The sequence below is a fragment of the Pleurodeles waltl genome, chromosome 3_1 (genome assembly GCF_031143425.1).
Source record: "Pleurodeles waltl isolate 20211129_DDA chromosome 3_1, aPleWal1.hap1.20221129, whole genome shotgun sequence".
In the NCBI taxonomy this organism is placed as follows: Eukaryota; Metazoa; Chordata; class Amphibia; order Caudata; family Salamandridae; genus Pleurodeles; species Pleurodeles waltl.
Window position 1 is genome coordinate 705,013,669 of NC_090440.1, and position 25,110 is coordinate 705,038,778.

Consider the following 25,110-nt stretch of genomic DNA (forward strand, 5'->3'; position numbering starts at 1 on the left):
GTCAGTGCATGCGATGAGGGTGGTTTCTGTGCTGTGGTTCTTGCGGAACCCAGATTGTGAGGGGTCAAGAGTGTTGATTGCTTCAAGGAAGTGGGATAGGCGGGTGTTGACTAATTTCTCTGCAACCTTGGCGGGGAAAGGGAGGAGGGAGATGGGGCGGTAGTTGGAGAGGATCTCTTGGTCGGCTTTTTTTTTTTTTTTTTAGGAGGGCGGTGATTTCCGCGTGCTTCCAGGGGTCTGGGGAGGTGGCGGAGTCGAAAGAGGAGTTGATTATCTTGTAGAGTATGGGGGCGATGGTAGGGCTAGCTTTGTTGTAGATGCGGTGTGGGCAGGGGTCGGAGGGGGAACCGGAGTGGATGGAGATCATGTTTTTTTCGGTTTCTTCGTGTGTGGTGGGGGTCCATGTGGAGAGTGTGGTGGGGGGGTCCTGAGTGGGGATAGGGTTGGGTGAGTGAGGGGTATGTGTGGTGGGTGTGTGTGTGGTCTGAAGCTGTTGTGGATGTCCAGGATTTTGTGGAGGAAGTGGTTGGAAAGGGCGTCACATAGGGGCTATGTGTGTGTGGGGTCCTTGTTGCTGGCTTTGGGTTTGGCAAGTTCATTGAGACTTTGCCAATCGTGTGTTGTCTCGGCTCAATAGAGTTCATTTCTTACTTCATTTTATTTGTTGTTTGGGTATATCCTTCCAAATTAGCACCTATATTGGACTGCATGAAGGCCTAATTTACAACTATATCCCTCTCTGCCGGCTCCCATGTGAGTGTCTCGTTCTAATGCACTAATGTTGTGTGCTTTAGTACATTAAACCCGGACCTATTGGCTTTCATATAAGGCAGGGCCACATGCTGCAACTCAGTTTTCCTTTTCTGTTAAAGATGTGTTTGTTCCTCACTTCCTTATTTCACTCCCTGTGGGATGTTTTTTGACAGCGCTTTACCCATAACCCCCAGAACTGGGTGCCTGGCCCTGGGCCCCACTCACCAAATCGTCACCAACACTAGATTCAGGTTCTGAATCTGATGTTTTTATTTCTGTAGGAATTTTTAGCGCCACGATTTATAAGTGAGAGATGCATGTGGATCTTAAAGTGCTAATGGAGGAGCTCAAACTTCTACACTAGAAGTAAAAGAACTAACGTGATTTAAAAAGGAGCTGCAGTAGTACTGCAGGGAAAGTGTACTCAAAGGCTGCTTTCCGACTGATTCTTAAGTACCACCTACGATCAGGTTGCAAATGCAGCAGATTGTGTGGCTTTTGGAGCTCCTACTAGGTGACAAGCATGGCTTAGATGTTCACATGTGACATGCTAGATGAGTCCTGTGCCTCCATTTTGATTGTGAATCTTTTCATAATGCTACAGATTGTTTTTTTTTTTTTTAACCTGGTGTTACCTGGCCCCGCTGTATTCCCTCTGGAGATGTACCTACTGGTGTACCTCTTCCAAGGCACTTGCCAAGCCATGGGCATCAAACTGAGTCCAAGAAACTGATTTCTTTACTGCCAGTAGTAATTGTTCCTGTGTACATCTCAACCGCCCAAAAACTGTTCCAATTTAGGAAACAGTTAAATGTGCACCTTTTCAACGAACACTACATCACAAAGCATTAACAGTTCACAAACCAGCTACCTCTTATCACTTATCAACCTATGCTTGTCTTTCACCCTCTGGCGCACTGCTGGCTTTTGGCTACGTTCATACCATATAAATACCTTCCACATACACATATATATAATGTTCTTTATCACTGGAGGAAGTGGAGCGGTTTAGTCCAGTATCTGGCCTCTGTATTAAATGGAATATAATTTGCATCGTTTTTTGGCCGTTTCAGGCGTGTTGTGGCCCGTCGGTTGCCAATGTTCTTCTGAGCAGGCAAATTACATCATTACACTGCCTGAGGTTCCAAGCGTGCCAGTCCTCTGAAAACGTGTTGAAAGACCACCTGCAGGACTGACTAAGCTGATAAACTCGACTAAATTCTGTGTAAAGGTTCCATTACCAATGGTGGGTAGGATGGCATTTGGAAAGGCTGCTAGTGCCACAAATATTTCACTACCCTTTCAAAGTATACTGATGCCACTCAAATGCCGTTTTTATTAGGAATCTGGGCACCTTTCCATGCCATCTGTTCAGGCTAGTGAATTGGTGCAGGATGTCGCAGGCTAAACTAAAACCTTTTCAAGGGGAAGTGTTGGTTTCCCTGACATGAGATATATATTTCTGGGCGCCGCACCTGGAGGATGCTCCTCTGTGGAAAAATCTGCATGATACCCCTAGGGGGGAACCACTGACAGAGTGGCCCATATCTGGGCTCCTATTTATTGAGAAAAAGAAATGCACAATTGCCCAAGGTGGCCACATTTGTCCAATACATTCGCCAAAAAGTGTTTAGAAACGTTGCTTACCTCCAAGACCACGGCATGAACCAGAGCGTGGTTTGCTGCAGCCACCAGCGATTATAAATGCGGCCCTGGAAGTGCAACTAGTTTAGGACACCTACATAGAAACCAGAAGCTAAAGTAATTTATAGAGGAACGCATTTAACAATGAGCTACCTCTCTATATAGTATGATAACAGCAGTACGAATGTGAGTTTGAGGGGGTCGGACCTGTATGCTAACGGCAGTGCTTAATTTGTAAATAAAAACGTGCTGGCGCCAAGCCGTCCTCTTAAACACGTGGCTGCTGCAATTAAATGTCCAAACACTGAATACCGAGGCAGAGTAAGCCTGAAGTCACCTCGGGCTTCTTCGTCCCATTTAAAGCCACTCCCTGCCCCTTCAGCTAACTCTTGCAGCTTTCTGCTTTCTCCCATTGTGACGCTTTTTCGTTTTTCTCTTCCTTCGTGTTTTCCATATGTGTCTTTTGCTCGCAGTAAATGATTGCAGCAGAAAAATAAGCGGCGGCCCTCAAAAATAAGTGACGATCCTCCGCACCGGAAACAACAAGCACAAATTAAAAACTGGCTAACCAACATTGAAAGTGGCTATTTACTGCCCAATTTCACAATCGGAACTAGTTATGATGGAGGATTTGGTCTTGTTGGAAACCTTTTACCTGGAGCATCCTGAATAGGCACACTGATGGTCCCTTGAGCAGGATTCTGACTCCAGTCTTCCTTATGAGTTAAAAACCGCCACTCACCGATTTCCCAAACTGTATACGTGAGCGGCGTCTTTGTATGATTAGTACACTGATGAAAAAAAAGTGCTTTTAAAAAAGTTCCTAGAAAGACGTACTTACTGCCAAGTTCCCAGTCTCCCCTTTCATTGAAACCGTTCTTTCACGAAACGACACAATATCCCGTCCAAGGTCAGAGGAACAACCGGTGTGTATCAGCCTGAATGCTCGATAGCCAGCGATAACATTGCAGAATTGTGCTCCCTAGCCCTTTATATGCCCTTACACCATTCAGTCTCCAGGAACGGTTTTGGAAGTGAAGATTGTCAGATTTGGAAGTGATACATTTCAGCATTATATATTTACAGTCAAACAGCTCTGTGACAGAGCATTTTTTTTGGGGGGGGGGGGGGTGGCTGAAATAAGGTCTAGTTAGACAGACCAGAGTCTACCTAACCTTTTTGGACAAAATATCATCCTCGTTGACCAAGTTAAAAACAGCATGAGTTATCACTGAGATAAATAGGGTCTTTAAACAGCAGATAGGTTGTGGCCAGCTGCTTCAAAATATCCAGTCTTAACCATGTTCTTCCTATGCCATCAGTTACTAACGGGGCCAGGGTGGTAGGAGCAGTTACGAACACCTGCTGGACTACTGTAATGCATATGCTGGCCTGCCTGATATCCGGCTTCACCATCTCCAGATGGTGCAGTGGTGAACTACATATAAGGCCTTTGAAAAAGAGATTATATTACAGCAGCCATGAAAGCACACCACTAGTTGCCCATTAAAGATAGGATTTAACTTGAGATGGGCAGCCAAGTATATAAGTGCATCCATTCAGTGTCTAGAGCCAGCCTTGATAACCACATCTATGTCCATAACCCCACCAGAGACCCGAGAATAGCTCTGCTTCAACCTAGCCCATGCTGCTTTCAAAAGAAGGTGTGCTTTTTTTCAGAGATAGACCAAATTGTTGGAATTTGCTACCACTATGGCAATGTCATTTCTTGATGTCTTTTACAAAAAGCCCAAATTCTTGTCTACTCGAAGAGAAAAGGTTAATGTTTTTTTATTTTTTATTTAAAGACTCTTGGCAAGAGACCCAGTTGGGTAATATTTGCAGATAGCAGGGCCTGATAATAAGCAGTGCTAAGTCAGATTTAGAACACAGGGGGCCCCCAGAGGTGAAGAACTGAAGCTCTGTGGTATTTAACTCTTAAATAAAAGCCTTCTCAAATCAATATTGGACCTGAGAACAAAATGATGTTTCTGTATGCTTTTAAAAGGGAGTAAATAAAAATGAAAAGTTACCTCAGTGATAAAGATAACTCTTCATTTTAGTTTTCTCCTATTTCAAAGTGTTGCATTTACAAACAGCAGAACTCTTGCTCCCAGTGGCCAGTGTAGGAAAGTATCATCTTGCCTGGCATGTTACCCCCATATTTTCACTGTATATATGTTGTTTTAGTGTATGTGTCACTGGGACCCTGCTAGCCAGGGCCCCAGTGCTCATAAGTGTGCCCTGTATGTGTTCCATGTGTGATGACTAACTGTCTCACTGAGGCTCTGCTAACCAGAACCTCAGTGGTTATGCTCTCTCTTTGCTTTCCAAATTGTCACTAACAGTCTAGTGACCAATTTCACCAATTCACATTGGCATACTGGAACACCCTTATAATTCCCTAGTATATGGTACTGAGGTACCCAGGTTATTAGGGTTCCAGGAGATCCCTATGGGCTGCAGCATTTCTTTTGCCACCCATAGGGAGCTCTGACAATTCTTACACAGGCCTGCCACTGCAGCCTGAGTGAAATAACGTCCACGTTATTTCACAGTCATTTACCACTGCACTTAAGTAACTTATAAGTCACCTATCTGTCTAACCTTTACCTGGTAAAGGTTGGGTGCTAAGTTACTTAGTGTGTGGGCACCCTGGCACTAGCCAAGGTGCCCCCACATCGTTCAGGGCAAATTCCCCGGACTTTGTGAGTGCGGGGACACCATTACACGCGTGCACTGGACATAGGTCACCACCTATGTACTGCGTCACAATGGTAACTCCGAACATGGCCATGTAACATTTCTAAGATCATGGAATTGTCACCCCATCCTGGCATTGGGGAGACAATTCCATGATCCCCCGAGTCTCTAGCACAGACCCGGGCACTGCATAACTGCCTTTCCTGGGGTTTCACTGCAGCTGCTGCTGCTGCCAACCCCTCAGACAGATTTCTGCCCTCCTGGGGTCCAGCCAGGCCTGGCCCAGGAAGGCAGAACAAAGGACTTCCTCAGAGAGACGGTGTAACACCCTCTCCCTGCTCTGGCGCGAAACTGGACAAAGGAAAGGGGAGTGACCACTCCCCTGACCTGCACCTCCTAGGGGAGGTGCCCAGAGCTCCTCCAGTGTGCTCCAGACCTCTGCCATCTTGGAAACAGAGGTGTTGCTGGCACACTGAACTGCTCTGAGTGGCCAGTGCCAGCAGGTGAGGTCAGAGACTCCTTCTGATAGAGTCTTACCTGTATTGCTAGCCTATCCTCCTTCCTAGGTAGCCAAACCTCCTTTTCTGGCTATTTAGGGTCTCTGCTTTGGGGAATTCTTTAGATAACGAATGCAAGAGCTCATCCGAGTTCCTCTGCATCTCTCTCTTCACCTTCTGCCAAGGAATCGACCGCTGACTGCTCAGGACTCCTGCAAAACCGCAACAAAGTAGCAAAGACGACTACTGCAACCTTGTATCACTGATCCTGCCGCCTTCTCAACTGTTTTCCTGGTGGTGCATGCTGTGGTGGTAGTCTGCCTCCTCTCTGCACTAGAAGCTCCGAAGAAATCTCCTGTGGGTCGACGGAATCTTCCCCCTGCAACCGCAGGCAACAAAAGACTGCATCACCGGTCCTCTGGGTCCCCTCTCAGCACAACGAGCGTGGTCCCTGGAACTCAGCAACTCTGTCCAAGTGACTCCCACAGTCCAGTGACTCTTCAGTCCAAGTTTGGTGGAGGTAAGTCCTTGCCTCCCCACGCTAGACTGCATTGCTGGGTACCGCGTGATTTGCAGCTGCTCCGGCTCCTGTGCACTCTTCCAGAATTTCCTTTGTGCACAACCAAGCCTGGGTCCTCGACACTCTAACCTGCAGTGCACAACCTCCTGAGTTGTCCTCCGGCGTCGTGGGATCTCCTTTTGTGACTTCGGGTGAGCTCCGGTTCACTCCTCTTCGTAGTGACTGTTCTGGCACTTCTGCGGGTGCTGCCTGCTTTTGTGAGGGCTCCCTGTCTTGCTGGGCGCCCCCTCTGTCTCCTCACACAATTGGCGACATCCTGGTCCCTCCTGGGCCACAGCAGCATCCAAAAACGCTAACCGCAACCCTTGCAGCTAACAAGGCTTGTTTGCGGTCTTTCTGCGTGGGAACACCTCTGCAAGCTTCTTCACGACGTGGGACATCCATCCTCCAAAGGGGAAGTCTCTAACCCTCTTCGTTCTTGCAGAATCCACAGCTTCTACCATCCGGTGGCAGCTTCTTTGCACCCTCAGCTGGCATTTCCTGGGCATCTGCCCAATCCCGACTTTGTCGCGACTCTTGGACTTGGTCCCCTTGTTCCACAGGTACTCTCGTCCGGAAATCCACTTTGGTTGCATTGCTGGTGTTGTTCTTTCTTGCAGAATTCCCCTATCACGACTTCTGTGCTCTCTGGGGAATATAGGTTCACTTTACACCTACTTTTCAGGGTCTTGGGGTGGACTATTTTTCTAATCCTCACTGTTTTCTTACAGTCCCAGCGACCCTCTACAAGCTCACATAGGTTTGGGGTCCATACGTTATTCGCATTCCACTTTTGGAGTATATGGTTTGTGTTGCCCCTACACCTATGTGCTCCTATTGCAATCTATTGTAACTATACACTGCTTGCATTACTTCCTTTTGCTATTACTGCATATTTTTGGTATTGTCTACATATATCTTGTGTATATTTGCTATCCTCATACTGAGGGTACTCACTGAGATACTTTTGGCATATTGTCATAAAAATAAAGTACCTTTATTTTTTGTATATCTGTGTATTGTGTTTTCTTATGATATTGTGCGTAGGACACCAGTGGTATAGTAGGAGCTTTGCATGTCTCCTAGTTCAGCCTAAGCTGCTCAGCTATAGCTACCTTCTACCAGCCTAAGCTTCTAGAAACACCTCTTCTACACTAATAAGGGATAACTGGACCTGGTGCAGAGTGTAAGTACCCCTTGGTACCCACTACAAACCAGCCAACCTCCTACAGCCAGTAGGCACTGTGGCATACTTATACCTGAACAATAGAGTTTTTTTTAATGGGGAAAATTTTAAGTGAAGAAAAATATTTCCATGAAACATCAAGTCTATATTGTAAAGAATATGTTGTAAAGTGATGCAAAGCAATGAAAGAATTCTTTAAAAGCAAAAGCCAGTGTAGAGAAGGAAGGTAAGGGCACATGTGAGTAGGAACAGGATGGTGGAAAAGAAGTCTGCTTGTCAACTTGTTTGGATCTTCTGATGTATGCTGGAGAGGTTGCTTTGAAAAAGGCACCATGACGTACTCAGTGGTCCTGCAACGAGATACAAATATTTTGGGAAGATATATTAAATTAAAACTGTAGCAGGTATTAAGTTGAAGCTTAAACAACTCTTATATATATATAACTCTACATGTGTGTACCTTGTTGACATATGTAGATAGATAGATATTTTGTTAGGTATGTAGATGTGGAGTTGATAGTAAATCTATACTTACCTATTTGCACTTATCGTCTCAATATTGTGGTCCTGAATATTTTTGACACAATATTCTTTCCACACAATGAGTTTATTTAGGATATTCTGTCAGTGATTCTGATCCTGAATATACACTCTCGACCATATGCAGGAAACTTAAATAATAGATACTAGCTCCAAAAAAGTAAACTCCCTCTACCCCTACTGACCATGAGGTGGTTCATTTTGAGGTTAATTCATGCAATGGAGAAACTAAAGACAGTTATCCGTGACAAAATTAGTAAAGGAAAGAGTAAATTTAAAGTATTTGGACATCTTTCTGCACGTATAGAAAAAATCAAGGGCAGATGGGTTCCAGGACACATGTCTACCATTCTACACAAATCTGGTGTATTAGCCCCCAGCCCAGCTTCAAACAGTTTTGTCAGACACAAAATAAAACATTTTGTGAGGCGAAAGGACAACTAATGGGACATAAAGTAGTACAGTAAAATAAGGGTTTGGTGTATATATAAAATACAAAAATATATTACTTGCCGACAGAGAATGGGAAGATATTGAATGATTTGTGGAGAGAAGCACGTGATTACATGTTGGAAACCAATGTAACATTTCACTGGTTTGTAAGCTCTATCCGGAAAAAGTTTGGAAAAAAAGAAAGGTTTGCTTGAAGAACTTACTCTCTTGCCACTCTATGCTTAATATTAGCAGGAAACCACAGTGCTCTAATCAAGGTGAGAAACGGCAAGTGAGGGTAAAGCTTAGAAACTTGCCAGTTTAAAGAGCCAGTAATGTGTTAATTTCTTGCAGTTTGTAGAGTTGAAAGATGCACAACAAAGTATTAAGGGACTCGCGTGTTTAGGGAAGGAAGGAGAGGCGTCGAAGACTCTTAAGATTATAGTTCTATGACAACTGAAGAGAGTCTGGAATAAGTGCTATAGAAGTAGGGGCGTGGTCACAGGAGAAGTAAGTAAGAAAAATACATTGGTTTTGTATGGGCTAAGAGTGCTTACACCCAAGAAGCGGAGAACAAAGTAGCAGGGTTGGTATCGTACATACATCATAGTCGAGACAGAGTTAATCGCAAGCATGCCATGACACATCAACAAAAGAGAAATTGGTTGGATGTGAGCATATCTACGGGAGCGTGTGGGCAGATGGCTCGATGGGAGCATACCCCACCACCTTAAGATCTGTGCCAGAAACCTCAAATAACAAAAAAAAAAAGATTCTCTAACAACGACAGCCATGATAGGTGTATGAGCTAAGTTTTGTGGAGCTAATCGTAACTGGTGAATTTCAGAGTTCATTTGGTTTCATCACGTAATTGATCTATAACTTTGTAAACACATTTTAGAGATTGTTTTAAACCTACTTTAAGGTGTCATTAATAAAGCTAGCCATAACTTAATTTTTTATGTTATGGTAAATGTATTTTGTGATGATAAGTGATAATGCCTATGTAGCATGTACAGCCTATCCCTTCATCCCATACAGTGCTTCGCTTGCTACATTACATGTAGGTTCATACAAAGGGAAACTTATCTAAAAAAAAAACACTTTTTTAATCCCCTTTCTCTTTTTTGTTTTTACTGTGCCCACTGTGATGAATTTACTTGACTATCAAAATACCAAGGCTCAGCTAAATATGCCTGGGGCATGCCAGTGCTGTGCATTATTCTCACCCTTTTTGTGTGATCTGCATGAAACCCGAGTCCTGCAGTGGGTTTAATTTGGTAAAAAGCAGTCACATTTCATGCAGATTCGTTAAACTTCACCAAACAGCACATGAAGGTTAACATGGAAATGCTAAGTTTTTGCCCCCCTTCATTTCTTACTCATGTGAATGGTTCTGCATGAAACTTGACATCCCGTAAATAACTCAGAGGTACTCTTTGTTTTTTGGAGAGTTGTGTAGATTCGTCACAGGGCATTCCCAGACGTAGGGTCGTCCCTTGCTCTCTGTGCCACTGGATTCAAGCTAGCCTGGCTGATGAAGGGTGAAACCCTGAAACCGGTCCCAGGATGCTTGTTTCCGGTCCAGGGAGGACCTGGCTTGGCAGTTCGGGCTGGACTGTTCCCATGAGGGAACAGGGTCAAGACTGATTTGCATATGGCTGGGTCCAAACTGGGGTGGCATGGTGAGCAAAAGAACGATGGATTAAACCCAGATCTGTGACTGGGGGTGAGTGTTTGCATTGTTCAGCACTCCGTCCATCATCCTTTTGTGTTGTTAAAGTTGCCCTAAATGGGAAGGGTATGCCCAGAGGTGGGTCCCTTGCTCACTGTGCCACTGGATTCAAGCTAGCCTGGCTGATGAAGGGTGAAACCCTGAAACCGGTCCCAGGATGCTTGTTTCCGGTCCAGGGAGGACCTGGCTTGGCAGTTCGGGCTGGACTGTTCCCATGGGGGAACAGGGTCAAGACTGATTTGCATATGGCTGGGTCCAAACTGGGGTGGCATGGTGAGCAAAAGAACGATGGATTAAACCCAGATCTGTGACTGGGGGTGAGTGTTTGCATTGTTCAGCACTCCGTCCATCATCCTTTTGTGTTGTTAAAGTTGCCCTAAATGGGAAGGGTATGCCTAGACGTGGGTCCCTTGCTCACTGTGCCACTGGATTCAAGCTAGCCTGGCTGATGAAGGGTGAAACCCTGAAACCGGTCCCAGGATGCTTGTTTCCGGTCCAGGGAGGACCTGGCTTGGCAGTTCGGGCTGGACTGTTCCCATGAGGGAACAGGGTCAAGACTGATTTGCATATGGCTGGGTCCAAACTGGGGTGGCATGGTGAGCAAAAGAACGATGGATTAAACCCAGATCTGTGACTGGGGGTGAGTGTTTGCATTGTTCAGCACTCCGTCCATCATCCTTTTGTGTTGTTAAAGTTGCCCTAAATGGGAAGGGTATGCCCAGACGTGGGTCCCTTGCTCACTGTGCCACTGGATTCAAGCTAGCCTGGCTGATGAAGGGTGAAACCCTGAAACCGGTCCCAGGATGCTTGTTTCCGGTCCAGGGAGGACCTGGCTTGGCAGCAAAAGAACGATGGATTAAACCCAGATCTGTGACTGGGGGTGAGTGTTTGCATTGTTCAGCACTCCGTCCATCATCCTTTTGTGTTGTTAAAGTTGCCCTAAATGGGAAGGGTATGCCTAGACGTGGGTCCCTTGCTCACTGTGCCACTGGATTCAAGCTAGCCTGGCTGATGAAGAGTGATACCCTGAAACTGGTCCCAATAAGTGTGCTTGTTTCCGGTCCAGGGAGGACCTGGCCTGGCAGTTTTGGCTGGACTGTTCCCATGGGGAACAGTGTCAAGGCTGATTTGCATATGGCTATATACAAACTTGGTGGCATGGTGAGCAAAAGAATGATGGATTAAACTGAGATCTGTGACTGGTGGGTGAGTGTATGAAAAGGTTCAGCTCTCAGTCCATCGTCTGTTTGTGCTGCTGGATTCATCACAGGGCACCGAAGTTAAATGCAAAACAAAGGTCACCTTTTCAGTGGACACTCCGATATAACGATAACTGTACAGTCGCGGTTGCCAACAGTCATATTTTCCAAAACAGTTACAAAAATAATATATACAAATAAACATGTAAAGTCGCACCAACAGTTGATTGCTGAGGGGCATTTTTTCACAATTGCAGAAACAGAAATATCTCAGAGAAATGAAAGCATGAACAGTATAAATTGATTTGTGAATTAACCTTAACTCCTACTCCCTCAGAAGGACTGGATTATTCACATATGACTCTTACATTAATTTTGTTTTTGGTTTTTACATTTTGGGCCCTTAGGGTTTTATATGACTTTACTTGTATGTATAATGTTTGTCATATTTTGTGACTATTTTGTCACTATTTAGTAACGTAGGTGCATCATTGAACCTCTCAAAAATTGGAGCACTTGATGGGAATATTTAAAACTGCAACACATTTAATTTGATTAATGTTTGTTGTATTAAAATCTATCTTTTAAATACTTTTTGGAATATCTGCAATGCTCTTGCCATATTTATGCATTGATAAATTAACTTTGAATAGCATTAGCCTGACACAATAGGGAGTAATAAGTGTTCGGTACATATATAAAATAGTATTGTGAATTCATGGTCAAATGGAGGCAGGAGTGTATTTTTTGTTTTTTGTACTGTGAGGGTGCTACCCTGGTATAATTATGGCCCTGACATAATTGCATAAGTTATTGCCAGACTGTTCGTGTCCATGGCATGATAAAACCAATCTGGCAATAAAGCCAGCACTGGAGATTTTTGGCATATTGTGGACACCCTTGACACCATGATGACCATTTGCTGTAGTTCTGATTTAGGAGCATGACTAGCAGAGCAATGGCGGGGCCACAAACCAGTGGTATTATCTGAATCCCTCGAAAACAGCAGTCTTCACGCCCCAGGTTAACCTGAAAGAGATCCCAGTTGTTCAAGAACAGGCACATCACATCCTTGGGTGAGTAATGTGGCAGTTAGCTCTGAGATACGTGACCCCACTGATAATAAATCAAAGCCCTAGGGTTATCACCATTCTGTAACACAAGGGACACATACAGGCTGAAGACAATTGGAAGGGCTGCTTCTGACAACATGCCACAGGCTGTTGGACCCCTAGGCAACCTTGAAAGTAGTGATGGTGTGGAAAGAAGGGCAGCATACATTGACATTGAGGCCCAAAATATGCATCGAATAGGGTGGCAACTGGTTGTCAGGGTTTCAGCCACACCAGAGTCTATAAACACACACACAAGCTTGAAGAGCTGCTTTGACAAAGGGAAGTCAAAACTGAGAAGGCTAGAGGTTCCTTCACACTCACAGGCCAAAAGAGAAGCAACAACACCTATAAAATGTGACTCAAGCCAGGTGCAGGGGCCTATAACAGGAAAATGCACAGTAAAAATGGAGCATGAAACTCAGCAGGTCCTCACTCCTACAAATTCAGCATTGAATGCCAAAGTAGTTGGAGGCATGTTTCAACTGGGGACTACCCCACACTGGAAGTTGCTGGAGCTTTTGCCCAGATTCTTGGTGAGCTGCTTTGGGGACTTTGCATTTGAGGTGGGCAGTGAAACAGAGGATGCAGTATGTTCACAATATATCCGCTATACCTGGAGATGTCTCCACAAAGTCTATGTCTCAAGTTCCTGAATTACTGTAGCCATGCTCTGAAACTGGAAATAGGTCGCTCAGAGGTTACTAGAAACACAAATCAAACAGACACAGAAGATTCACTGTAAGACTCACTGAGCTCAATCTGTTAGGTCTAGAGAGGCAGATTCCTGGATCCTCAGCTCGCTGTTATTGTCTTCCAGATATGGACTGTAAAGTAGGTGAGCCTTTGCTTTATCACAGTAGCCACATTTAGCTTCAGCAGGGGGAACCTGCTTGAAAACCTGGGTAAAGAAAACATCCCACTGATGGAAGCACCCCAAATCCATCTAACAAGTACTCAGAGACATAGCCACACATAAAATAGCAGGCAGCAGAGGCCAGCAAAATCTGCCTGTCAAGTAACTTCTTCAAAACAAATACACAAATATTCCAGACCAATTCAGATCGGATAGAGATCAAAGGCTTCCTCTAGTACTTCGCCAGGGAAATCAAATCTCAAATAGGTAAGATCAGAGCCCAAGTCAAGACCTGTTCTAAAGAGCTCAAAGAGGACATCTCTTGGAGCTGACTTCAAAACCTCTTTAAAAGCTGAAAGAGTACATCTCTTCCTTTGAAGAAAGAAAGGAGGACCTCGAGATAAGTGGATAATGAAAGATCTGAGCAACACCACCAGATATGCGGTGGATGAGTCAAGCCCTACAAGAATAGAATGAGGAGTGTCTGCTTAAATACAAAGATCTAGAAAACAGAGTGCACCTAAACAGCGTTCACATAAGAGGAATGCCACATGGTGCAGAGGGCAAATATGCACATGGCTTTCTAAGAGAGCGTTTGCACTTCGTCAGAGAAAAGTGGGACTACCCCTGCTGAAATCCGACCCCCCAAACCGAATTGGAGCATAGGGATCTGGTATCAGTGCACCCACAGAAACTCTCAGGTGAGCTCACGTATTGGAAGAAAATGAAGAGATGATGGCTCTAGCAAATAATACGTCTGAGGTATCTTTCCAAGATCACAAATTTCAACTGTATCGAGACTTGGCAGCATAAACTTTGCAAAGAAGAATACAGTTTAGAATGACCACTGAATTTCTGCAGACCAAAAGACCTCATACCAGTGGGAGGTCAAATTTTTTTGCATTGCATTTTTATTCTAGTTTCAGGCAAGGAGGCAGAGTCTATGCTTGATGTCCGTGCAAAAGAAGCCGGAATGTGAGTCAGAAATTCGAGATGGCGCAAGGTGAAAAATCTTAGAAGACAAAAAAAGCCTTCAGCAGAAAACATTACAGCTTCTGGGGCAATAGTCTCCAAGCGCAAAATACAGCATGGTCCAGGAGATGAATTCTTGGCCTCAACATCAGACTCCTCAAATAAAGAAGAAACAGCTTAACTGCTTTCACTGTAAGAACTTTAAGACTCAGGGCAGAAGTATGCTGAGGCCCTTTACTTAAAGACTTAGAAGAGTGATGAAGCCCAAGGACAAACTGAAAATTATATTCATTAACAGAAGAGATCACTTTGCCGCCATCCTAAAAGGCATTCCTTTGAACCAAACAAAGTAAGGACAAGATTAGCTTGACAATTACGAGACAAATCTGAAAAAACCTACATTAGGGATACCCTATCAAATGATGGTACCGGCTTGATGGGGGAAGGGTAAAGCTGCAAGAATAGAGATGCTTCTATGAAAATCCATGCTTCTGAAGGCTGCTTCCGCGTTGTAGCTGCGTTAGACAACAAGATGGCATTTGACCAGGTTGACAGTCATTTCTGAAACTGGTCCTGGAGGAGGTTGAGTTTGACCGGAAATATATCAAAAAGATGTTGGTGAATGGTGTGACAAGCTCCTATTGTCCTGGGCATACATCTAGGGCTTATACCCTTCTACAGGGTACTAGTTATGTCTGCCCTTTCTCATCTCTTGATCACCCTCAGCCTAGACCACCCTGCTGGTCACATAAGACAATCTGATGACATTAAGGGTATAATTTTAGGATCAGACCTATATAAGATTTCACTTTCCACAGCTAAGGCCCTCCTCACCTTAGGTACCCCAGTAACTTCTTTTTTGACACTGATACTCCACTTCAAACTTTTCAAGGGAGTTGTGAGATATATATATAAAGTAATAATAATATGAACACATCTGAGATATGAAACTTAACCCAAAAGCAGAAATGCATCTGTGTCCCTCGTTTCAGTTTTGTTTGTCAACAAACAGGGTAGAATATTGTGGAATCAAGGTAGCACCACATATTGAAGATCTCCTAAGACTAACGATTCATTCATGCATGGGGATATACAATGGGATTTATAACATATGCCACTGCCCTCTTTTTTCTAGTTTGGGAAGATAGATACTGTAAAAATGGGAGTATTACTACGAGTCCTATTCTTTTAGTTTCTCCCGATTTCTGGTTGATTCAATCATATACAATTTATTTGGTAAGGCTCTGACCTATATGCACCCTCAAGCTTTTGCAATGCCACAAGTCAGAAGGCGACTAGTGTTACCAGATTGGAAACTATAATACCAGGCATTCGGTCTCCGGTGCTGCTTGATTGATCTTTTGCTGGAGACTTCTAATTTTTGCATCTATATGGAAAAAGATTTATGAGATAGTTCTATAAGGGACATAGCATGACACCCACAGCATAGATGACTACTAAATCCATACCTTACCACCCCAGTATGTACAGTATTAAATACTCTAGTCATTAAGCAAGAACCAACACATTCACTTTAAGCCAGACCTAACACCAGGAATGATGGCTGGATTTTTTTTTTTTTTATAGCTGCGCAACATTGGCAACAGTGTTAATGAGTGTATTCTATTGGGGCTCTTAAGTCCTTAGACACTTGCAGATGGGAAATTAATCTTGCATAGGAGGAAAGGTTAGACTATTGGAAAATTTAGCATTGTATAATTAATCCTAAAAGATGATCCACAGCAAAGAGAGAAAGAAAAACGCCATACAAGGAATTGTTCTCTTCTTACTCTGAGTCTATAGGTGTAATTTCAAAGCTTTCCTCAGAGTTGCTTGAATTGGAACACATATCTCCATAGTCCTATACACCTGGTATGGAGCAGTGTTGCAGTAGTTCTACCTCTTAGAGAAAGGGTAAAATAAACAGACGCGTGGTTAGGAGTACAGTAACTGTCCAGAAAAAGAAGAATCACCACAAACTTATTCTGTACCAAAAAACGTTGTTGCATGTTTCCTCTGGTAATATGTGTTCCGTTGCACTCACCTTCTGTTGAGGAATCCTCTAGAAATGCTCTTTTCTCTCTTTTGGTACCCCACCCCCCCAACCAAGATTAACATATACAAGAATATGCAGACTAATGGTAGAAGTGGGAATTTAGGAAAGGAATCGGAGTGACAAAAGAGGCACAGGGATTTGTTTGTGACTAGGCTGATCATTGAGTTTTGCAGAATGTAATTATTTCGAGTCAAAAGAGATCTCTTAAGTGTCTGTTCGGTGAGCTGCAGTTCTCCATTCCTGTGCCTGAACTGTTTCTTTGTAACCAACTCTCTGTACTTCAGTATGGAACAGGTAATTCTTGAAAATTAAAGAAGGGGCCTTTTCACAAAAGTAAACAAACACACGAGTAAATCTATGTGGAAATGTACTCTTGCACTTTTGAGTAACTTTACTACAATTGGCTAGTCACCATTTTAAGTTAAAAGTTAATCAAAAGAGGAGACTTGGATGTCTATGATGCCTGAAGCAGGCAGTGGAGCCAAATTCATAAGTGTAAAGTTACTATAGGAAAAAGGAACAATAGTAAGTCCAGCACCATGCATGGTCAGCCACTAATACTGCAACACCCTCCCTTAGAAAATAATTAAGTCAGTGACTTAAAATAGAGCTCCTGAGGCAATAATAGTTTTGGCTTTTTAAACGTATATATAAATTACATAGAATATGAAAAAATCATATGTGTGTGTGTGTGTGTATATATATATATACATACATATACAGACACATTAGATATATATGTGCGTATATATACGAAACAAATACTATTTAATTGTCAAATATGTTTTTTAAAATTGAAATTATTTGTAAAGAAAATATATTCATTTCAATTATTTCTATACATATATTTTTGTAATTTTTTATTACTTAAGTAAATGCAAACATTTGACTTCAGGTGGCATTCTTGTAACAAATCTTTAAAAAAATAATTCTTATTTCAATTATTTAACAATTATAATAATTGAATAATTATGTTAAACATACTTTAATAGTTTAAAGCTACTACTAGTAACCTTTCACATGTAAGTGGGGGTCTACGCCACCCTGGTAAATATCTCCATATGGAAAAGTATAGAGAAAAGTGTAAAGTTTTTTTAATACTTTACATGGACTGGTGCACAAAGCAGAAAAAGCCTATTAGGCAGCAAGAGGTTGACCCCATAAGAACCACAAAATATTATGGAAATGGTGGGGCTTAGTATGATGGATGGAATGATGTATGTCTTTTGGATGAGTATCTATATTGTAAGCGCACTGTGGTTATTGCTGTGTTTATCAAAAATCTAAATTTGGTAATAAAAACATATTAAACTTTAAAACCGAAACCAATTTTAATGTAAATACTAATGGAAAATAAATTATATATTTACTTTAATGTGTAGACTATAAAAAAGTTACAACATTAATAACACATTGAAAATGTAATTGAATTTTCAAGAATAAGTTTGAAAACAAACCATTTAAAGTAAAAATATTTTATGTACTAATATTAAAAGTGATGTATAAAATGTTACATTAATTGTTAGATGTAAAAGGGTTATTAAATGTTAAAATAAATAAGATGCCTTAATTTTACTCTTTTAATATTGAATTAAATGTATTAATATTTTTAACTAGTTTAAGTAATTTAATTTAGCATTATTTTCTGTATAGGGTTATTTTAAGTCCCTACCTCCATTATTTTCTGTGTTGGGTGTTGTAGTACCAGTGTTTGTGGTGCTGGACTTAGTCCAGCTCTGAGTTGAAGTACATTCACGTCTGTTTTGAGTCCTTGTTGGCTGTAGTAGTAGTAACCTTATAAGTGCAGTTTTAGAATAGAAATGGGCTTATTCTTTTGTGTGTGAGTAAATGTCCCTCCCTGAACCCATTCTCATTAAACCCTCCTTACGCCCATTTTTGAACCCATTCTCATTAAACCCTCCTTACGCCCATTTTTGAGAAAGTATTCTCCATTTCATAGCCACTCCCCTCTGCCCACCCTCCACAGTTACTACTAAAAAGTATAGTTACATGTGTGGAGCCTCCTCAGTCGGGAGGAAATCTCAACAGAAAAGATAAGTGATGCAAAGGTGGACACTCTATAATAGCATTTTATGGAAAGTTAGTAGTTAAAAAATAAAGAAGACCTACTAAATAAACTGAATTACAACAGTTGAGTGTCCTTCTAAGGAACTACACAGGAATCTATCAGAATTTTGCAATCCCGCTTTAATAAATCAACTCTCAAGCTCTAGAATTAAATAGCCAATCATTTTATCTCCAAACCCAAAGCACTAGATCAGTACCCACAAAAACAAAAGGAAAAGCTTGCAATTTGTACAGCTCCACAAAGGAAGGTCTTGCTATCAACTGCATAAGCAATCCCAACACTGAATATCAAGTCCCTAACCACAGGCACATTTCCTTAAGAACTCAAAACATAATACATAAAACTTCTACTTAAGAAGAATAAGTAGGACCTAAAAAGTCCCAACATTTACAGAGCCGTTTCCAATGGATCATTCATTGGAAAACTAATAAAAAGGATCTCAAACCGCTTAATATCAAAATATCTAGAGGAAAAAGTCTTAATATTTGACCACCAAACAGGCTGCTGGCATGCAAGAGGCAGAGAACCTGACCTGATCTTCATGTAGGATTACCTGAAAACTAAAATGTATATAAAGAGGGAATGGAAGCACTCATTCTGAGCTGACAAAATGATATGGGAGTCATAGGAATTATTCTTGGCTGGATTGACTGTTACCTTAAAGACAGGTTAAGCTATTCCTCCCTCTTCCACCGAAAGCTCCTACTTCTCTGTTCTCCACACCGACAACATTGAAAGACCAGTTCTGCAAAGATCATAGCGCTTTTATTCAATGTTTATTTCAAACCACTAATGGAATTCATCAATTCTTTCATTCTTACATACTACAACAGTGATGATCCTTGCAATCGATTTCTGCCCATTTAGTACACCCGAACTTTTTGCTTTTTTGATCACCTGCTTTTGGACTTTTTAGTGTGGATGAGTGTTACTACTTGTATCTTACCCACTATAATCACATGGTAAAAGGACTGTGTCTGTTTACCGCCAGTGTCCGCCTTTTAAGATAATGCCACTGTGATGCATCTGGGGTAAGGGCCACTTGGCTGGTTACACATGTGCATATACTGCGCATGCGAGACTACAGTCATGTGGAGCCTGGTGACTGTGCAAAGGTAGCCTGGCACAGAGGGGACTCTGCAAGGTTAAAATGTTGACCTGGGATAGGCCTTATGATATTAGTGGGCACACTTATTTAAAGTCAATATGGTTTAATGTTTTATCTGTAGCGTTACTGTGTTATACACATAGGGGGAAATCTGCCTTAAAATACAGTTTCCTTTCCCTAGGCCTCCAAAATCCCATGAGGTATGAAACTGGAGTGAAACGCACACCCAGTATGAATATGCAAGTTCCAAGATCATACATATACACCTTATGGGTCATCCAGAATTTTCATATTCCTGTGGCTCAACGTGGAATCAGGTTCCGGTTCTTTTATCATCCTGCTGGGCCAAGGTAATCTCTCTGCTGCAAAGGCCCCCCCACACAAGGAGTAATTAACAGTGCTTTACTAAGCTCCTGAGGAAGAAGGGGTGGAAAGAAAATCTGCATTTGTTAATTAACTGGCACACTGTACCAGGATTAGAACAGATCAGGCTTACTGAACAAAGGCGGAAGCCCAGACCTCTGGAACCAACACAGAAGGGGTGCCCCTTTGCAACTTTGGCGGGATAGATCCTGGCAGTGATGTCAGCTAGGGGCAGAGCTGAGGTCCCTAGCAAAGAGGTGAACAGCACACTCTTGAATTGTACCAGCATGTTGTGCAGGAGGATTGGGACGGGTGGAGTGGTGATATAGCACCCTATGGTTGGTCTGGTATGCCTGGCTTCTAGGGAGAGTGGAGTTGGACTGTGCACCTGAAGGCAACAACTGCAGCAGCCATGGACAACTGGAAGGACAAGCTTCCTATTTTCCTGTTGCACTAATGGACTAAGGACTCTGCATCCTCGGATCTCAGGACCAGTGGGACTCTCCAGAACCAGTGAGCTGGTCCCCCTAACCCCCTAATGGGGAAGATATGGACTCCTGGGCCTGAGAGAGAGGAGAAGAGCACCAGAGAAAAACTGGTGCAGGAAACAAATGGAACCAACTCCTTGCAAAGTGTGCTGCTTATGAGGTGAGCTATAACTACTCATAGTGGTTAGAGCGTGCCACCAGGAGTAAAATGAGCCCTGGATCATCCAGATTGTCCCAAAGGGGGCCAAGGTATGCCTTTTTTTAAAGGTTGGTAATCGTTTTGAAAAACTGAGCGTGTGGCACTCTGCCGGGGTTCTCCTGAAAATACTCCCAGCTTTGTCCAAGGCCCAGGGGTCGGCATGAGACTTTTAAAATTATTTCCAGGGCTATTTCCCTGAGGCCATGCTTTTATGGATGGGGCCCAGGATCTCATATCTGGGCCTCTGGCAAGAAGATAAAGGAGGGGAGCGGAACAGCCACCCTAAAGAAATCCCTGAGCAGCAGGCCAAGCGGGGAGCCAGATCGGCAGTGCAAGAGTGTCTGAATGCTCAGGTGGGACCGGGCACCCCTAACAGAAGAGAAAAAGTGGAGCAAAGCCACTTTCTCAGCAATGCAACTCTCCCAAAAGCAGTGGCAGAGCAGATAATTTAATTGTTCACTGCTTCCATGAGGGAATCTCCCCCATAATGCCGTGCAGGGCTTAATTTCCATATACGTTTCTTGGCTTGTGGTGGCCCCAGGATAACAGGGGTGCCACCAACAAAGTAAGGAAGTGTCCTGGGGGATGCTGGATGCATACACCCCTGATGGGATAGTTTAAAAGGGACCCTAAGTTTCTGAGGTCTTGAAAAGTATGACATTTTCACTATTTTCTAAGGCTCTGCTTTTGCTCTTCTGCTGGGAGTGGAAAGCCCTCTAGGGGTTGGTTCTGTGGCTGAATTGTGTGTGGTCTGAATGTGTATAAAAAAAGTCAGACACATGTCATGGGTATTTCAAATGTTTTATTGAGAAAATAATGCTAGTAGTGACGTTTGATAAATATTGAAATGCTTTAATGCAATCATTACTGTCAATAAGCATGGTTATTAATTACAGTAAAACAATTGTGGTTTTAGCCTGTGGATTATTTTTCTTTTAATGTGATGAACATTTGACACATCCACTAGACTTGCCTGATATGTTGTTGTGATGACCAAAGCCAATAGGCCTGGTTTATTTAAAGTGACACCTTGTATATTGTGGTGTTTTATCTGGTGTAGGTGGTAGGGTACTGTGATTGTGGAGGTCATTACCCTTTAGGCGTCAAATATGATTTCAGAGTGTCACCAAGGTATTTTTAATCGGTCTGATGTATATCTTAATATATATAGTATTCAGTAGTGTATGTGTAATTAATGTGCTTTTCTTTTTTTCTAATGAAAAAGCACTGACTGGACAATCATTTATTGAGTGTATTGTGTGCCAGTTATCATTGATTATTATCCCACACTACCTCCCATGAGTAGGCCTTGGACTGCTCTGCCTCGCTAGCCTAAGATAGTCAAGTGCTACAGTGGGGTATTTGGTTCTCAGTAAGGGGAAATTGTGGACCTTGCATTGGCCTCAGTTCCTGCACAACTAATAAACCAACGTCTTACAGTGATGATATCCAGATAGTGTTCAAATTGGAATAACCACAGGACCTTCTGATTTTAAAACTAAACAAATACCTTAAGGCAACCAAATGGATGATAAAATCACCTCAAACTCAAAGCCACAAAAACAAAGTATTGATATGGGAAATGTAAATCTGCAACCCATTAACAATATTTTCTGAAGATCTAAAAATGCCACCAAGGCACAGTACGTAGAAACTTTGTTCTGTATAGTACCATATTGGATTTGTTGCCTATTGCGCCGCCGTTCTCCCGCAGTTTTTTCTCCCACCGTTTCCCTCCTACCGCCCCACCCACTTCCTCTGCACCCTTCCTAACATACTTAATGGAGGCCACAGCGCAGCTCCATTGTGCAACCTCCTTTCTCCATCTCCCCGAGAGAGCAGCTGTTCACTCCTCACGCTCCTTCTGTGCTTTTTGCTTACTTCTGTTCACCTGTATATTGTAATTTTTGTAATTTTGTATCTGCACTTTGTTCTGTATAGTGCCTTATTGTATTTATTCACTGCTGCGCTGCCCTCCTGTTTTTTCTTCCACTGTTTTCCTCCTGCCACCCTGCACACTTCCTCTGTGCCCTTGCCTCCTCCCAAACTGCTTAACAGAGGCCACAGTACGGCTGCACACATGCAGCAGGTGCACCCAAGGCAAGTCTGTCTGTGCATGTCCTGCCAGGACTGCGCTGAACGCTAGGAACACTGGCCCTCCTGCCGCCGAAAGATGCTTTGGTGCAGAGCCCTGGACCCTGCAACAACAACTGCTGCAGCGCCATGCCTCGCTCTACAGAAGGACAGTTCTCCTGCCTGCACTTCCTCTTCTGCAACAAAAAAGCACCTCCACGCAACGCGTCCACCTCTGCACCTAATCTACTCCACTGCCTTCTATTCAGTGCACAGTCACTCTGCAGGCATGCCATTGAAATTTGGAAAATCATCACCTCCCTCACCGAGACTTGGCTCAACCCTGCATCCACAGAACCTAATGGCTACATGAATTTACACTGAGACCACATCAACAAACACGGAGGTGGCATCATCATCCACGAAGAAACCATCCTCTGCACCACTCCCGTGGACGACACCACCCCTCTCATGGAACACCTAAACTTCCAACTCCAAACCAATTGCAAAACCACCATCAGAGGCACCCTCACCTACAGACCTCCAGGACCTCGCCCCAGCTTTTGCAATGCCATCCCCAAATTCATCATCTCATTCACCATTAAATCCAAGCACTACATCTTTCTCAGGGACCTCAACTTTCATCTTCACGACCTCAATGATACGAACACTGCAGACCTTCTCGAAAGCATGGACAACATCAGCCTCTCCCAGATTGTCAAAAACCACGCACACAGAGCAGGACACACACCCGACCCCATCTTCACGCCCAGTGACAGTCAACTACAGCCATGTCATCAAGTTCACTTGGACAGACCACATCATTGTCCATTTCACCATCTCGGGATCCTGCCGGCTTCACCACCAAGCCACCCACCACCGCAGCTGGAAAAAAATATCTGAGACCCAGCAGACCGTTGCCCACCCTGGTGCATCCACCAACCTAGAACAGGCCCTCAAGAACCTCTCCTCCTGGATCACCAAACGTGCCGACAGTCTCCCCCATCAAGTCCACCAAACTCAAGAAATCCTTCACATACACTGTGGCGGCTGGCATTTTTTTGGGGGGGGCAGCACACTTGCACTCATTCTTTCACACACCCACACGTATGCACGCACATCCATTAACACTCATCAACATTCAAACATGAACGCACGCACCAAACATTAATTTAAGAAGATCACACACACACTTACCTTCAGCCTTGGTTCCAGGAGGGTTGGGACTGTTGCCTTCCCTCACTAGCTGACCTTAGGTTAGCCAATGAGGGAAGGCAGCAGTCCCAACTTCGTCACAGAGTGAGGTGGGGTCAGTGAGACTTCTGACCCCACCCCTCTCTGTGACGAGGTGTCACTGATTGACACTCGCCCTGGGCGCTTCAGGGCTTAAACTTGAAGCGCCCAGGTCGAAGTCAATGGGTGACGCTTCCCTCGTCACCCAGGGGAGGGCCTCAAGGCACCTTTGCTGAGCTGAGGAGGTCACGCCCACAGGAGCTGTGACCTCTTCAACCCAGCAAAGTTCAGCTCAAGCAGCCAGGAGTCTGCGCAAATCGCGCATGTCTGCTCCTGGATGCCTGACCTGAACATGAATACTTCCTTTCAGGCTGATCTTTGTTCGGCCTGACAGACACTATTCATGAGGGGCAAAAGGTGGGGGGCGTGGCCCCTCCGCCCTAAAGGACAGGCCGTGCCTGCAAATACACCAGCTGGAACACCACAGAACTGAGAACCAGTAAACGCACTTTCAAGCGTCTTGAAAAGAAATGGCCCCCTACCAAGCAGCAGCTGGACCAAGCCACATTCAAGTCGTCCCTCATCCAAAACCACCAACTCCTGAAAAAGACAAAAAGGAATGCCCTCATTGTGACCACATTGAAGCCAGCTCCAACCACAGTATGAAGCTCTTTAACATTGTCAGAGTTTTCAAACCCCTCAGCCACGGAGACCCTCATCACCCCTTTCCGGGAACTCTGACACCCTAGTAAACTCCTTCCAAGCAAGATCACCACCATCTACAAAAGCTTCGAACCCCAACCCACCGGCTCGTGACCACAAGTCATTACCCCACCCACCTGCTCTCCACCTAGAACCGGCTCACTACTCAAGACACCATCACCATCATGAACTCCATCCACTCGGGAGCACTCTCTAACCACGGCCCCCATCACATCTTTAACCTTGAAAGCATGATAATCAGCAATGAGCTCACCACCATTTTCAACGCCTCCATCTCCACAACGATCTTCCTGAAGAATAGGAACACAGAAGTCAAGCCCCTTCACAAGAAACCTTTTGCTCATCCCGGTGATCTCAAGAACTACTGTCCCATCTCTCTGCTCCCCTTTCCAGCCAACATCCTTGAAAAGGCCATCAACCACCAACTCACAGAACATCTAAAGAACAACAGTCTTCTGGACACCTCCGAATCCGGATTCCACACCAGCCACAGCACTGAAACCATCCTGATCACTGCAACTGATAACATCCGAACCCTCCTGTATTGGAGAGAAAAGGAGCCTTGATCATCTTCGACCTCTCTGCTGCGC